Source organism: Medicago sativa, chromosome 8 (genome assembly GCF_051527215.1).
Source record: "Medicago sativa cultivar Bolivia chromosome 8, Bolivia_mono, whole genome shotgun sequence".
NCBI classification, from domain to species: domain Eukaryota; kingdom Viridiplantae; phylum Streptophyta; class Magnoliopsida; order Fabales; family Fabaceae; genus Medicago; species Medicago sativa.
The window spans coordinates 28,383,854-28,399,975 of NC_140756.1; the positions used below are offsets into that span (position 1 = coordinate 28,383,854).

Here is a 16,122-nt window from a genome sequence, read left to right on the forward strand (position 1 = left end):
TTACCATTCACCTAAAAAATTATCTAATGTCACCACTTACAATAACTCATGTTCGTCTTTCTTTGTTATAGATGAAAATCATTAAAACAGAAACAAGATACTAAAATAATTTGATTGCTTCAACTATCATATGCAATAGGAATAAAATAGCGGACTTTAGAAAGTTATGTTGAAAACAAAATCAGAGATTATGGTCATAATACTTCACACATTTTAGAATCAATTAATTCTTATATGGTCACAAGAGTTTGGATACACCATTTAGACAGACACGCAAAAAAACAAAGATAATATTGATGAAGAAATAATTAAAGAACATATATTTTAAAAATCATTAAATGACGTTTTTTGTGTGTTTTAAACTCTTGCTACCACACAAAAATTACTCACCTTGCTCAAAAGGTAATATCTATCTTACCACCTAATCTTTGAAAATGGAAAGTAAAAAATGAAATGAAAAATGCTATTTCAAGCGAAATAGCACTATCCCAAGAATTTCACGACACATGTGGCATGTATGTCACCCATCCATTAGTTCATGATTTCCATCTTTTTTCCCCACCTCCCATCATTTCCGCTCACAACTGCTTTTTATTGGCTTGTTTTCATTCTTGATGAATTTGGGATAATACTTCTCGCTGTCTATAGCAATGCTGAAATGAAATGATAAGTATTCTCCTCAAAAACTAATCAACCAACTTAATCATAAAAGGAAATTGTGACACTCATTTGAAGTACAAGAAACACATTACACATGAGTGAAGAAGTAAACATAAAAAAAGGAGGAAAAATATACAAATTAAAAAGATGAAAACCCCATTTTGAAGTTCTAATTAAATTTAAGTCCTATTTTCATCATAGATCGAAATTCTTCAAAATCTACAAACCCATCTCCATTCTTATCAACCCCTTTAATCATACGCTTACAATCCCTTAAACTACAATTTTCACAACCAAGATTAACCAAAACTCTCCTCAATTCCTTAGGTGATATTAATCCATTCTTATCAATATCAAACACAAGAAAAGCATCCATTAAATACTCATCTTGATCATGCTCTTTTCCATTGCCATAGTTTCCATCTTCTTTCATGACAAACATGAACTCATCAATATCTACAAATCCATCTCCATTGAAGTCCAAAACTCTTATCATGCTCTCAGCTTCTTTAGCAGCTGTGCATTTGTTGTATCCTAGACATGAAAGCACATCACTGAGCTCTGTGGTTGAAATCTTTCCGTCGTTGTTGGTGTCGATAAGCTTGAATATTTGTCGAAATTGGCCAGATTCTTCGTTTTGAATGAAAGAAGAGATTGATATGTCAGAAATGGAACAAAGTTTGATGTTTGGTGGTCTTTTTGGTTGGTTGGAGGGAGATTTTGTCTTATGAAGAAAGGTAAAGCAACAAGTGAAAGTTTGGAACATAGCTGAAGGAGAAATGAGAATAAGAGTGATTGGAAAGTTGGTAACAAATGAAGTGATAAGAGAAAAAAAGTATAGAAATATATAAGTAACTTAATTATAAAAAAAAATGGAGAAGCCAAAATAATATTAAGGGTTAAATATGGCTTGATTCCTAGATGGAACAATTCTTAACCAAATTTTACTTATCTATTGATCGAACTCTAGATTATTAGGGGTCATTTTTATGTGGAACCAGAGGGTTCCAAAAAAAAATATTAAGTGTGAAGTGTGTTTATTGTCCTTATAAATATATATTTCAACTTTTTCGTTTTAATTTTCCTAAAAAAATCTTCCGACTTTCCAGTTTTTTAAAAGTTTTTCATCGTCACTTTTGGTCCATGTTTTTAAATCAACTTATGTACTATCCAAAATTTTGAAGTTTTTTTTTTCACAATCTTATTTAGTACGGAATAGAATTCTCTTTCACAAAAGTTTTAAAACACATTAACAGGACTGATTCAAAATAAATTTTATGTTTTTTTGGCTTAAAAAATTATATTTGTTTTATATTTAGTTAAAAATATATTTATCAAAAACTCATAATATTATAAACATTGTTGTAAAAACTCATTCAAAATTTCAAATGATACACATAAGTTGATTTAAAAGCAACAACTAAAAATAATGATGAAAAACTTTTTCAGGATCGATAGTAAAAAAAAAACAGAAACTAAAATAAGAAGTTGAAATCTTTATTGAAAAAAAAAACATTTAATTCCAATATCAACAAAAGATGTCATCAATCATTATTTTACGATAATTATATGAGATCTAAGCTTTGTTCTTTGAATAATTGAAAAGGATAAAAAGTGTGGATATATTAAAAAAAGAAAAGGAGGTGTTTCATAATTATGGAAGAGGCAAAAAAATAACACTCAAGATTAATTCAACTAAATAAATATTGGATAACTATATCAATAGTTTTATGGATGAGGATCATGTACACTCAAAAGTCAAAACATTTCATTGGATTAATCCAATGGTTGCGACATGAGAGTGTTGATCTCTCAGCCGTTGGATTGTATGGGCTGGAGACTGGAGAAAATTCAAGGCTATATGAGATGTGTAGTAGCTTTAAGACAAACCCCTTTTGTCACCTTGCAATAATTCTCCAATCTTTACGAGGATTTTCAAGACACTATAAAAGGGTGACCACTTTCTAAGACAAACCTGGCGCTATCCACCCATAGATCTTGAAATTCTAATCATCAGATCATATCACTTACACGAGCAGATAAGGATGGTTTTAGAGACAATGATTACTTTTGAGTTTGATTAAGGTCGTGTTTGGTGAATATTGGAAAAGTCTTTTTGAAAAGAGCAATGTTATATATCAAGAAAGATTTTATCAAGAAAAATTCAAGAATGTGCTTGTAAAATTTTGCTCATATGCTACTTTTCGCCACCAAAGTTCTGTTTGGTAAAAATAATAAACATATAGTTTATAAGTTGTTTATAGAGGATGATCCGTTTATAGCGGCTAACTTATAAATTAGTTTATATCTGATAATAGCGGATAAGTTAATTGATCATGCAAAGGTTTCACATTAGGTGACAAAGTTCGAGCATACAAAGCCCCAACATCATGTGAAAACAGTGGTGACGTATGGTGTAGACTATGATGAGCCAGGATCCACCCCCAATTTTTAAATTTTTTTTATACATTAGGAAAATTACATAAGTTTTTTTTTTAATGGCAAAATATATTATATATATATTAGGGGATTAAATCCCAAGTATTACACCAAAAAGATAAAATAAAAACACCAAAAAACCCCTAAAGAAAAACCACCAGCACTCCTCAAAGGACCAACACTGCCAATAGTGATCAATAAGGCACCCGATAATGATTTTGCTTCAAACGTTCAGCTTCGACCACCACTCAAGTATCGGTCTATCGGAGGAGACATCACAACAGCCTAAAAGGACCTGAGTCACAAACTTGCTCCCGACCTCGAATCAAAAGCGATCGGCCCACAAGACTCCCGACACAAGTCAAAAAGGCACCCCTCAACTCACGAACCACCGGAACAGACACCTTAACATGTCCAAAAACTCGACCCACCAATAACCCGATGCCAAAATCCAAAGACAGAGAAAAGGCGGAATAGTAGCGCAAAGCGAACCAGCTCGAACACAAACAAATCAATACAAGCCACCAAATCAACCTGCATCACCACCACCTGAATAGACCGGCGCACACCCAACCCTCGGCTAGACAACCACAAACCACCACGATCCTTACGACGACAACAAACCAGAAGTTGCGAAGAAGGAGGATTAATCGTGAAGGACATGCACCCACCGGCTTAAGGTGCGACAAACGACTACTCCGTCAACACGAAGCTTCTGCACACCTAGCTCTTTCGAGCAACAACAGCCAAGCAACCAAATCCTAATCCAAAAGCAGGAGGCCTCCAGCGGCAAGGCTCCTCGAAAACAAACCGGCAACACCATAAAACACAGCCCAAAGAAGACGCAAAACAAAGCCATAACACCTGTCTCCCAATCTATCTCTAGTCAAACAAGAACACAATACAAATAATACGAACAGAGAACGCACAACACAAAACAACAAGTACCATTGTCTTAAAGAAAATTTTCAATTAGCCCATTAAACACTCTTCACGCTTCCAATTAATTTGTTCACTGAAACTGCAAATGCAACTCCCTTTACCGGTCACACTCCCAATCTCGGCTTTTTCAATCATAATTGAAAGGTAATTTGTTGACTATTATCGATTTAATTGTTGATTTTAGAATTGAAAGGTGTTTTATTGTTGATTGCTACTAGGATTGATCGTTGATTGTCATATTACTAAGTTTGATTGTTATTTTCTTGATTTATGTTCTTGTGGTGTTGTTTATTGATCGATGGTAATTGATTTTTAAAATTGCAATCCAATTGAATTGGCTTAATTGAATATGATTGATTTTCTTCTCCACTTTTTGTTTGTATTGTTCTAGTGTAATCGGTTGTAATCCTATTGTTTCTTATTCTTGTTTGTTCTTATATATGTGCTTGTTTAATCCTATACTTAGTGTCTATACTTGTTTAATCTATACTTGTTTTGCTTAATTGAATAGGTAATATTGAATTTTAAAATTGTAATTGTATTTTTATATTCTTGTTTGATCCTTTTTTATTTTGAAGAATTTTTTAATCATGTTGAATTGGCTCATTTGAAATATAAAAGATTTTTACTATGTATGTAGTAGTTTCAAAAGATTCGTATTGAATTTGCTTAATTGGATTTTTTATTTTATTTTTTTGAAGAAATTTTTTTGATTGAATTTTTTATATTTGGCTTAGTTGATTTCTTGAATAACAAGCAAGTAACGATGAAGAGTTGAAAAATTGATATTTTTTAAGGGGAATACTTATGCGACTCAAAGAGATGAACAAGGGATAACTTCTACATTGAAATTCGTTCCGCTTGGTTCGAGAGTTTTCGAGGGGAGGGGAGAGGAGGGGAGGGGAGATTTTTAATTTGAAGTGTTAGGTTCAATTTTTAGAAAGGGGAGGGGTGGGGAGGGGGGCAAATTTTATTGCACTGCCAAAATTATCCTTATATTAATTTAAAATCTCAATATTATCCTTGTAACAACATTTATTATTATTAGGTTATATTATTTTGAAACAACTTTTACTATTATTAGGTTATAGGTTATATTATCTTGTAACAACTTTTATTCCATACTAGACTGTCAGACCCGTGCTAACGCACGGGTCATTTTAGGAAGCTAATATTCATTGTAAAAATAAAACAATGTAGTTCGCTTGAATGTAAAAATTGTCGTAAATCAAACCATAATGCCAATTACCATAGACTGTTATTGTTCCATAACTCTAGTACGTAGTTCCTATTACTTTAACGTAACATATAATTTTAAAAGGGAAACTAAAGTTCGTTGACATGCAAATAGTTTCAATAAGTAAGAAAATGAATAGTACACAAAAAAGTCCTACACATTACGGAAAACTTCCATGTAGACCACATTTGATGCAACATCGGTATCATCGCCGTCCTCGTCATTAATCAATATCTTTAAGCCACCCCTCGAAGTAACCCGTGATATTGCGACATTGGCATGTAGGGGCACTTTGTTTGACTTAAGAATTGACATGTAAATAGGGAGGGGGCGCAGAACAAAAGGATGCAGTTGAAGTGGAATAAAATTATGGACAACATTTTAGGATAAAGATTAATATGAATAAAATGAAATTAATATTTTTTGATATAGGACATTTTGTTTGACTTAAGAATTGACTTGTAAATAGGGTGTAGGGGCGCAGGATAAAGATTAATATGAATAAAAATATTAATTAAAGAAACAAAAAGTAAAAGAAAAGAAGAAAAAAGGAAAAGAAGAAAAACATAAATCATGGGAATATGGGGTAAAAGTTAGCTTAGGTTTTAGGTTAAAATTAGGGCTAAAATAATCACCCGGGTTAACTTTTATATATAAGAAGATTGTAAGGGGTCTCAAACTAGGTCAGGGGTAATACAGTAAAAGTTAGCTTAGGTTTTAGGTTAAAATTAGGGCTAAAATAATCACCCGGGTTAACTTTTATATATAAGAAGATTGTATGGGGTCTGAAAATAGGTCAGAGGTAATACAGTAATAGTTAGCTTAGGTTTTAGGTTAAAATTAGGGGTAAAATAATCACCCGGGTTAACTTTTATATATAAGAAGATTGTGTGGGGTCTCAAAATAGGTCAGGGGTAATACAGTAAAAGTTAGCTTAGGTTATAGGTTAAAATTAGGGGTAAAATAATCAACCGGGTTAACTTTTATATATAAGAAGATTGTATGGGGTCTCAAAATAGGTCAGGTGTAATACAGTAAAAGTTAGCTTAGGTTTTAGGTTAAAATTAGGGCTAAAATAATCACCCGGGTTAACTTTTATATATAAGAAGATTGTAAGGGGTCTCTAAATAGGTCAGGGGTAATACAGTAAAAGTTGGCTTAGGTTTTAGGTTAAAATTAGGGCTAAAATAATCATCCGGGTTAACTTTTATATATAAGAAGATTGTATGGGGTCTCAAAATAGGTCAGGTGTAATACAGTAAAAGTTAGCTTAGGTTTTAGGTTAAAATTAGAGCTAAAATAATCACCTGGGTTAACTTTTATATATAAGAAGATTGTAAGGGGTCTCAAAATAGGTCAGGGGTAATACAGTAAAAGTTAGCTTAGGTTTTAGGTTAAAATTAGGGCTAAAATAATCACCCGGGTTAACTTTTATATATAAGAAGATTGTATGGGGTCTGAAAATAGGTCAGAGGTAATACAGTAAAAGTTAGCTTTGGTTTTAGGTTAAAATTAAGGGTAAAATAATCACCCGGGTTAACTTTTATATATAAGAAGATTGTGTGGGGTCTCAAAATAGGTCAGGGGTAATACAGTAAAAGTTAGCTTAGGTTATAGGTTAAAATTAGGGCTAAAATAATCAACCGGGTTAACTTTTATATATAAGAAGATTGTATGGGGTCTCAAAATAGGTCAGGGGTAATACAATAAAAGTTAGCTTAGGTTTTAAGTTAAAATTAGGGGTAAAATAATCACTCAGGTTAACTTTTATATATAAGAAGATTGTATGGCGTCTCAAAATAGGTCAGGGGTAATACAGTAAAAGTTAGCTTAGGTTTTAGGTTAAAATGAACGCTAAAATAATCACCCGGGTTAACTTTTATATATAATTAGATTAGATTGTATGGAGTCTCAAAATAGGTCAGGGGTAATACAGTAAAAGTTAGCTTAGGTTTTAGGTTAAAATTAGTGCTAAAATAATCACCCGGGTTAACTTTTATATATAAGAAGATTGTATGGGGTCTCAAAATAGGTCAGGGGTAATACAGTAAAAGTTAGCTTAGGTTTTAGGTTAAAATTAGGGCTAAAATAATCACCCGGGTTAACTTTTATATATAAGAAGATTGTATGGGGTCTGAAAATAGGTCAGAGGTAATACAGTAAAAGTTAGCTTAGGTTTTTGGTTAAAATTAGCGCTAAAATAATCACCCGGGTTAACTTTTATATATAAGAAGATTGTATGGGGTCTCAAAATAGGTCAGGGGTAATACAGTAAAAGTTAGCTTAGGTTTTAGGTTAAAATTAGGGCTAAAATAATCACCTGGGTTAACTTTTATATATAAGAAGATTGTATGGGGTCTCAAAATAGGTCAGGGGTAATACAGTAAAAGTTAGCTTAGGTTTTAAGTTAAAATTAGGGCTAAAATAATCATCCGGGTTAACTTTTATATATAAGAAGATTGTATGGGGTCTCAAAATAGGTCAGGGGTAATACAGTAAAAGTTAGCTTAGGTTTTATGTTAAAATTAGGGCTAAAATAATCACCCGGGTTAACTTTTATATATAAGAAGATTGTAAGGGGTCTCAAAATAGGTCAGGGGTAATACAGTAAAAGTTAGCTTAGGTTTTAGGTTAAAATTAGGGCTAAAATAATCACCCGGGTTAACTTTTATATATAAGAAGATTGTATGGGGTCTGAAAATAGGTCAGAGGTAATACAGTAATAGTTAGCTTAGGTTTTAGGTTAAAATTAGGGGTAAAATAATCACCCGGGTTAACTTTTATATATAAGAAGATTGTGTGGGGTCTCAAAATAGGTCAGGGGTAATACAGTAAAAGTTAGCTTAGGTTATAGGTTAAAATTAGGGCTAAAATAATCAACCGGGTTAACTTTTATATATAAGAAGATTGTATGGGGTCTCAAAATAGGTCAGGGGTAATACAATAAAAGTTAGCTTAGGTTTTAAGTTAAAATTAGGGGTAAAATAATCACTCAGGTTAACTTTTATATATAAGAAGATTGTATGGCGTCTCAAAATAGGTCAGGGGTAATACAGTAAAAATTAGCTTAGGTTTTAGGTTAAAATGAACGCTAAAATAATCACCCGGGTTAACTTTTATATATAATTAGATTGTATGGGGTCTCAAAATAGGTCAGGGGTAATACAGTAAAAGTTAGCTTAGGTTTTAGGTTAAAATTAGGGCTAAAATAATCACCCGGGTTAACTTTTATATATAAGAAGATTGTCTGGGGTCTGAAAATAGGTCAGAGGTAATACAGTAAAAGTTAGCTTTGGTTTTAGGTTAAAATTAAGGGTAAAATAATCACCCGGGTTAACTTTTATATATAAGAAGATTGTGTGGGGTCTCAAAATAGGTCAGGGGTAATACAGTAAAAGTTAGCTTAGGTTATAGGTTAAAATTAGGGCTAAAATAATCAACCGGGTTAACTTTTATATATAAGAAGATTGTATGGGGTCTCAAAATAGGTCAGGGGTAATACAATAAAAGTTAGCTTAGGTTTTAAGTTAAAATTAGGGGTAAAATAATCACTCAGGTTAACTTTTATATATAAGAAGATTGTATGGCGTCTCAAAATAGGTCAGGGGTAATACAGTAAAAGTTAGCTTAGGTTTTAGGTTAAAATGAACGCTAAAATAATCACCCGGGTTAACTTTTATATATAATTAGATTAGATTGTATGGAGTCTCAAAATAGGTCAGGGGTAATACAGTAAAAGTTAGCTTAGGTTTTAGGTTAAAATTAGTGCTAAAATAATCACCCGGGTTAACTTTTATATATAAGAAGATTGTATGGGGTCTCAAAATAGGTCAGGGGTAATACAGTAAAAGTTAGCTTAGGTTTTAGGTTAAAATTAGGGCTAAAATAATCACCCGGGTTAACTTTTATATATAAGAAGATTGTATGGGGTCTGAAAATAGGTCAGAGGTAATACAGTAAAAGTTAGCTTAGGTTTTTGGTTAAAATTAGCGCTAAAATAATCACCCGGGTTAACTTTTATATATAAGAAGATTGTAAGGGGTCTCTAAATAGGTCAGGGGTAATACAGTAAAAGTTAGCTTAGGTTATAGGTTAAAATTAGGGCTAAAATAATCAACCGGGTTAACTTTTATATATAAGAAGATTGTATGGGGTCTCAAAATAGGTCAGGGGTAATACAATAAAAGTTAGCTTAGGTTTTAAGTTAAAATTAGGGGTAAAATAATCACTCAGGTTAACTTTTATATATAAGAAGATTGTATGGCGTCTCAAAATAGGTCAGGGGTAATACAGTAAAAATTAGCTTAGGTTTTAGGTTAAAATGAACGCTAAAATAATCACCCGGGTTAACTTTTATATATAATTAGATTGTATGGGGTCTCAAAATAGGTCAGGGGTAATACAGTAAAAGTTAGCTTAGGTTTTAGGTTAAAATTAGGGCTAAAATAATCACCCGGGTTAACTTTTATATATAAGAAGATTGTAAGGGGTCTCAAAATAGGTCAGGGGTAATACAGTAAAAGTTAGCTTAGGTTTTAGGTTAAAATTAGGGCTAAAATAATCATCCGGGTTAACTTTTATATATAAGAAGATTGTATGGGGTCTCAAAATAGGTCAGGTGTAATACAGTAAAAGTTAGCTTAGGTTTTAGGTTAAAATTAGAGCTAAAATAATCACCTGGGTTAACTTTTATATATAAGAAGATTGTAAGGGGTCTCAAAATAGGTCAGGGGTAATACAGTAAAAGTTAGCTTAGGTTTTAGGTTAAAATTAGGGCTAAAATAATCACCCGGGTTAACTTTTATATATAAGAAGATTGTATGGGGTCTGAAAATAGGTCAGAGGTAATACAGTAAAAGTTAGCTTTGGTTTTAGGTTAAAATTAAGGGTAAAATAATCACCCGGGTTAACTTTTATATATAAGAAGATTGTGTGGGGTCTCAAAATAGGTCAGGGGTAATACAGTAAAAGTTAGCTTAGGTTATAGGTTAAAATTAGGGCTAAAATAATCAACCGGGTTAACTTTTATATATAAGAAGATTGTATGGGGTCTCAAAATAGGTCAGGGGTAATACAATAAAAGTTAGCTTAGGTTTTAAGTTAAAATTAGGGGTAAAATAATCACTCAGGTTAACTTTTATATATAAGAAGATTGTATGGCGTCTCAAAATAGGTCAGGGGTAATACAGTAAAAGTTAGCTTAGGTTTTAGGTTAAAATGAACGCTAAAATAATCACCCGGGTTAACTTTTATATATAATTAGATTAGATTGTATGGAGTCTCAAAATAGGTCAGGGGTAATACAGTAAAAGTTAGCTTAGGTTTTAGGTTAAAATTAGTGCTAAAATAATCACCCGGGTTAACTTTTATATATAAGAAGATTGTATGGGGTCTCAAAATAGGTCAGGGGTAATACAGTAAAAGTTAGCTTAGGTTTTAGGTTAAAATTAGGGCTAAAATAATCACCCGGGTTAACTTTTATATATAAGAAGATTGTATGGGGTCTGAAAATAGGTCAGAGGTAATACAGTAAAAGTTAGCTTAGGTTTTTGGTTAAAATTAGCGCTAAAATAATCACCCGGGTTAACTTTTATATATAAGAAGATTGTATGGGGTCTCAAAATAGGTCAGGGGTAATACAGTAAAAGTTAGCTTAGGTTTTAGGTTAAAATTAGGGCTAAAATAATCACCTGGGTTAACTTTTATATATAAGAAGATTGTATGGGGTCTCAAAATAGGTCAGGGGTAATACAGTAAAAGTTAGCTTAGGTTTTAAGTTAAAATTAGGGCTAAAATAATCATCCGGGTTAACTTTTATATATAAGATTGTATGGGGTCTCAAAATAGGTCAGGGGTAATACAGTAAAAGTTAGCTTAGGTTTTAGGTTAAAATTAGGGCTAAAATAATCACCCGGGTTAACTTTTATATATAAGAAGATTGTAAGGGGTCTCAAAATAGGTCAGGGGTAATACAGTAAAAGTTAGCTTAGGTTTTAGGCTAAAATTAGGGCTAAAATAATCACCCGGGTTAACTTTTATATATAAGAAGATTGTATGGGGTCTGAAAATAGGTCAGAGGTAATACAGTAATAGTTAGCTTAGGTTTTAGGTTAAAATTAGGGGTAAAATAATCACCCGGGTTAACTTTTATATATAAGAAGATTGTGTGGGGTCTCAAAATAGGTCAGGGGTAATACAGTAAAAGTTAGCTTAGGTTATAGGTTAAACTTAGGGCTAAAATAATCAACCGGGTTAACTTTTATATATAAGAAGATTGTATGGGGTCTCAAAATAGGTCAGGGGTAATACAATAAAAGTTAGCTTAGGTTTTAAGTTAAAATTAGGGGTAAAATAATCACTCAGGTTAACTTTTATATATAAGAAGATTGTATGGCGTCTCAAAATAGGTCAGGGGTAATACAGTAAAAATTAGCTTAGGTTTTAGGTTAAAATGAACGCTAAAATAATCACCCGGGTTAACTTTTATATATAATTAGATTGTATGGAGTCTCAAAATAGGTCAGGGGTAATACAGTAAAAGTTAGCTTAGGTTTTAAGTTAAAATTAGGGCTAAAATAATCATCCGGGTTAACTTTTATATATAAGAAGATTGTATGGCGTCTCAAAATAGGTCAGGGGTAATACAGTAAAAGTTAGCTTAGGTTTTAGGTTAAAATGAACGCTAAAATAATCACCCGGGTTAACTTTTATATATAATTAGATTAGATTGTATGGAGTCTCAAAATAGGTCAGGGGTAATACAGTGAAAGTTAGCTTAGGTTTTAGGTTAAAATTAGTGCTAAAATAATCACCCGGGTTAACTTTTATATATAAGAAGATTGTATGGGGTCTCAAAATAGGTCAGGGGTAATACAGTAAAAGTTAGCTTAGGTTTTAGGTTAAAATTAGGGCTAAAATAATCACCCGGGTTAACTTTTATATATAAGAAGATTGTATGGGGTCTGAAAATAGGTCAGAGGTAATACAGTAAAAGTTAGCTTAGGTTTTAGGTTAAAATTAGCGCTAAAATAATCACCCGGGTTAACTTTTATATATAAGAAGATTGTAAGGGGTCTCTAAATAGGTCAGGGGTAATACAGTAAAAGTTGGCTTAGGTTTTAGGTTAAAATTAGGGCTAAAATAATCATCCGGGTTAACTTTTATATATAAGAAGATTGTATGGGGTCTCAAAATAGGTCAGGTGTAATACAGTAAAAGTTAGCTTAGGTTTTAGGTTAAAATTAGAGCTAAAATAATCACCTGGGTTAACTTTTATATATAAGAAGATTGTAAGGGGTCTCAAAATAGGTCAGGGGTAATACAGTAAAAGTTAGCTTAGGTTTTAGGTTAAAATTAGGGCTAAAATAATCACCCGGGTTAACTTTTATATATAAGAAGATTGTATGGGGTCTGAAAATAGGTCAGAGGTAATACAGTAAAAGTTAGCTTTGGTTTTAGGTTAAAATTAAGGGTAAAATAATCACCCGGGTTAACTTTTATATATAAGAAGATTGTGTGGGGTCTCAAAATAGGTCAGGGGTAATACAGTAAAAGTTAGCTTAGGTTATAGGTTAAAATTAGGGCTAAAATAATCAACCGGGTTAACTTTTATATATAAGAAGATTGTATGGGGTCTCAAAATAGGTCAGGGGTAATACAATAAAAGTTAGCTTAGGTTTTAAGTTAAAATTAGGGGTAAAATAATCACTCAGGTTAACTTTTATATATAAGAAGATTGTATGGCGTCTCAAAATAGGTCAGGGGTAATACAGTAAAAGTTAGCTTAGGTTTTAGGTTAAAATTAGTGCTAAAATAATCACCCGGGTTAACTTTTATATATAAGAAGATTGTATGGGGTCTCAAAATAGGTCAGGGGTAATACAGTAAAAGTTAGCTTAGGTTTTAGGTTAAAATTAGGGCTAAAATAATCACCCGGGTTAACTTTTATATATAAGAAGATTGTATGGGGTCTGAAAATAGGTCAGAGGTAATACAGTAAAAGTTAGCTTAGGTTTTTGGTTAAAATTAGCGCTAAAATAATCACCCGGGTTAACTTTTATATATAAGAAGATTGTATGGGGTCTCAAAATAGGTCAGGGGTAATACAGTAAAAGTTAGCTTAGGTTTTAGGTTAAAATTAGGGCTAAAATAATCACCTGGGTTAACTTTTATATATAAGAAGATTGTATGGGGTCTCAAAATAGGTCAGGGTTAATACAGTAAAAGTTAGCTTAGGTTTTAAGTTAAAATTAGGGCTAAAATAATCATCCGGGTTAACTTTTATATATAAGATTGTATGGGGTCTCAAAATAGGTCAGGGGTAATACAGTAAAAGTTAGCTTAGGTTTTAGGTTAAAATTAGGGCTAAAATAATCACCCGGGTTAACTTTTATATATAAGAAGATTGTAAGGGGTCTCAAAATAGGTCAGGGGTAATACAGTAAAAGTTAGCTTAGGTTTTAGGTTAAAATTAGGGCGAAAATAATCACCCGGGTTAACTTTTACATATAAGAAGATTGTATGGGGTCTGAAAATAGGTCAGAGGTAATACAGTAATAGTTAGCTTAGGTTTTAGGTTAAAATTAGGGGTAAAATAATCACCCGGGTTAACTTTTATATATAAGAAGATTGTGTGGGGTCTCAAAATAGGTCAGGGGTAATACAGTAAAAGTTAGCTTAGGTTATAGGTTAAACTTAGGGCTAAAATAATCAACCGGGTTAACTTTTATATATAAGAAGATTGTATGGGGTCTCAAAATAGGTCAGGGGTAATACAATAAAAGTTAGCTTAGGTTTTAAGTTAAAATTAGGGGTAAAATAATCACTCAGGTTAACTTTTATATATAAGAAGATTGTATGGCGTCTCAAAATAGGTCAGGGGTAATACAGTAAAAATTAGCTTAGGTTTTAGGTTAAAATGAACGCTAAAATAATCACCCGGGTTAACTTTTATATATAATTAGATTGTATGGAGTCTCAAAATAGGTCAGGGGTAATACAGTAAAAGTTAGCTTAGGTTTTAAGTTAAAATTAGGGCTAAAATAATCATCCGGGTTAACTTTTATATATAAGAAGATTGTATGGCGTCTCAAAATAGGTCAGGGGTAATACAGTAAAAGTTAGCTTAGGTTTTAGGTTAAAATGAACGCTAAAATAATCACCCGGGTTAACTTTTATATATAATTAGATTAGATTGTATGGAGTCTCAAAATAGGTCAGGGGTAATACAGTAAAAGTTAGCTTAGGTTTTAGGTTAAAATTAGTGCTAAAATAATCACCCGGGTTAACTTTTATATATAAGAAGATTGTATGGGGTCTCAAAATAGGTCAGGGGTAATACAGTAAAAGTTAGCTTAGGTTTTAGGTTAAAATTAGGGCTAAAATAATCACCCGGGTTAACTTTTATATATAAGAAGATTGTATGGGGTCTGAAAATAGGTCAGAGGTAATACAGTAAAAGTTAGCTTAGGTTTTAGGTTAAAATTAGCGCTAAAATAATCACCCGGGTTAACTTTTATATATAAGAAGATTGTAAGGGGTCTCTAAATAGGTCAGGGGTAATACAGTAAAAGTTGGCTTAGGTTTTAGGTTAAAATTAGGGCTAAAATAATCATCCGGGTTAACTTTTATATATAAGAAGATTGTATGGGGTCTCAAAATAGGTCAGGTGTAATACAGTAAAAGTTAGCTTAGGTTTTAGGTTAAAATTAGAGCTAAAATAATCACCTGGGTTAACTTTTATATATAAGAAGATTGTAAGGGGTCTCAAAATAGGTCAGGGGTAATACAGTAAAAGTTAGCTTAGGTTTTAGGTTAAAATTAGGGCTAAAATAATCACCCGGGTTAACTTTTATATATAAGAAGATTGTATGGGGTCTGAAAATAGGTCAGAGGTAATACAGTAAAAGTTAGCTTTGGTTTTAGGTTAAAATTAAGGGTAAAATAATCACCCGGGTTAACTTTTATATATAAGAAGATTGTGTGGGGTCTCAAAATAGGTCAGGGGTAATACAGTAAAAGTTAGCTTAGGTTATAGGTTAAAATTAGGGCTAAAATAATCAACCGGGTTAACTTTTATATATAAGAAGATTGTATGGGGTCTCAAAATAGGTCAGGGGTAATACAATAAAAGTTAGCTTAGGTTTTAAGTTAAAATTAGGGGTAAAATAATCACTCAGGTTAACTTTTATATATAAGAAGATTGTATGGCGTCTCAAAATAGGTCAGGGGTAATACAGTAAAAGTTAGCTTAGGTTTTAGGTTAAAATGAACGCTAAAATAATCACCCGGGTTAACTTTTATATATAATTAGATTAGATTGTATGGAATCTCAAAATAGGTCAGGGGTAATACAGTAAAAGTTAGCTTAGGTTTTAGGTTAAAATTAGTGCTAAAATAATCACCCGGGTTAACTTTTATATATAAGAAGATTGTATGGGGTCTCAAAATAGGTCAGGGGTAATACAGTAAAAGTTAGCTTAGGTTTTAGGTTAAAATTAGGGCTAAAATAATCACCCGGGTTAACTTTTATATATAAGAAGATTGTATGGGGTCTGAAAATAGGTCAGAGGTAATACAGTAAAAGTTAGCTTAGGTTTTTGGTTAAAATTAGCGCTAAAATAATCACCCGGGTTAACTTTTATATATAAGAAGATTGTATGGGGTCTCAAAATAGGTCAGGGGTAATACAGTAAAAGTTAGCTTAGGTTTTAGGTTAAAATTAGGGCTAAAATAATCACCTGGGTTAACTTTTATATATAAGAAGATTGTATGGGGTCTCAAAATAGGTCAGGGGTAATACAGTAAAAGTTAGCTTAGGTTTTAAGTTAAAATTAGGGCTAAAA

At 32.1% G+C, this 16,122-nt stretch overlaps 1 long non-coding RNA gene and 1 pseudogene across 2 annotated transcripts; one reads left to right on the forward strand and one right to left on the reverse strand.

Annotated features, from left to right (window-relative positions):
- Positions 1-679: 679 nt before the first annotated feature.
- On the reverse strand, positions 680-1,961 carry LOC146898121 (calmodulin-like protein 3 pseudogene; annotated as a pseudogene). The gene has a single exon (XR_015021616.1). The product of XR_015021616.1 is annotated as a calmodulin-like protein 3 pseudogene (transcript).
- A 1,199-nt stretch (positions 1,962-3,160) lies between these two features.
- LOC146898122 (uncharacterized) lies at positions 3,161-5,294 on the forward strand. Its single transcript, XR_015021617.1, has 2 exons — positions 3,161-4,185; positions 4,779-5,294. It is a non-coding gene; the product is annotated as an uncharacterized LOC146898122 (long non-coding RNA).
- The last annotated feature ends 10,828 nt before the right edge of the window (positions 5,295-16,122 follow it).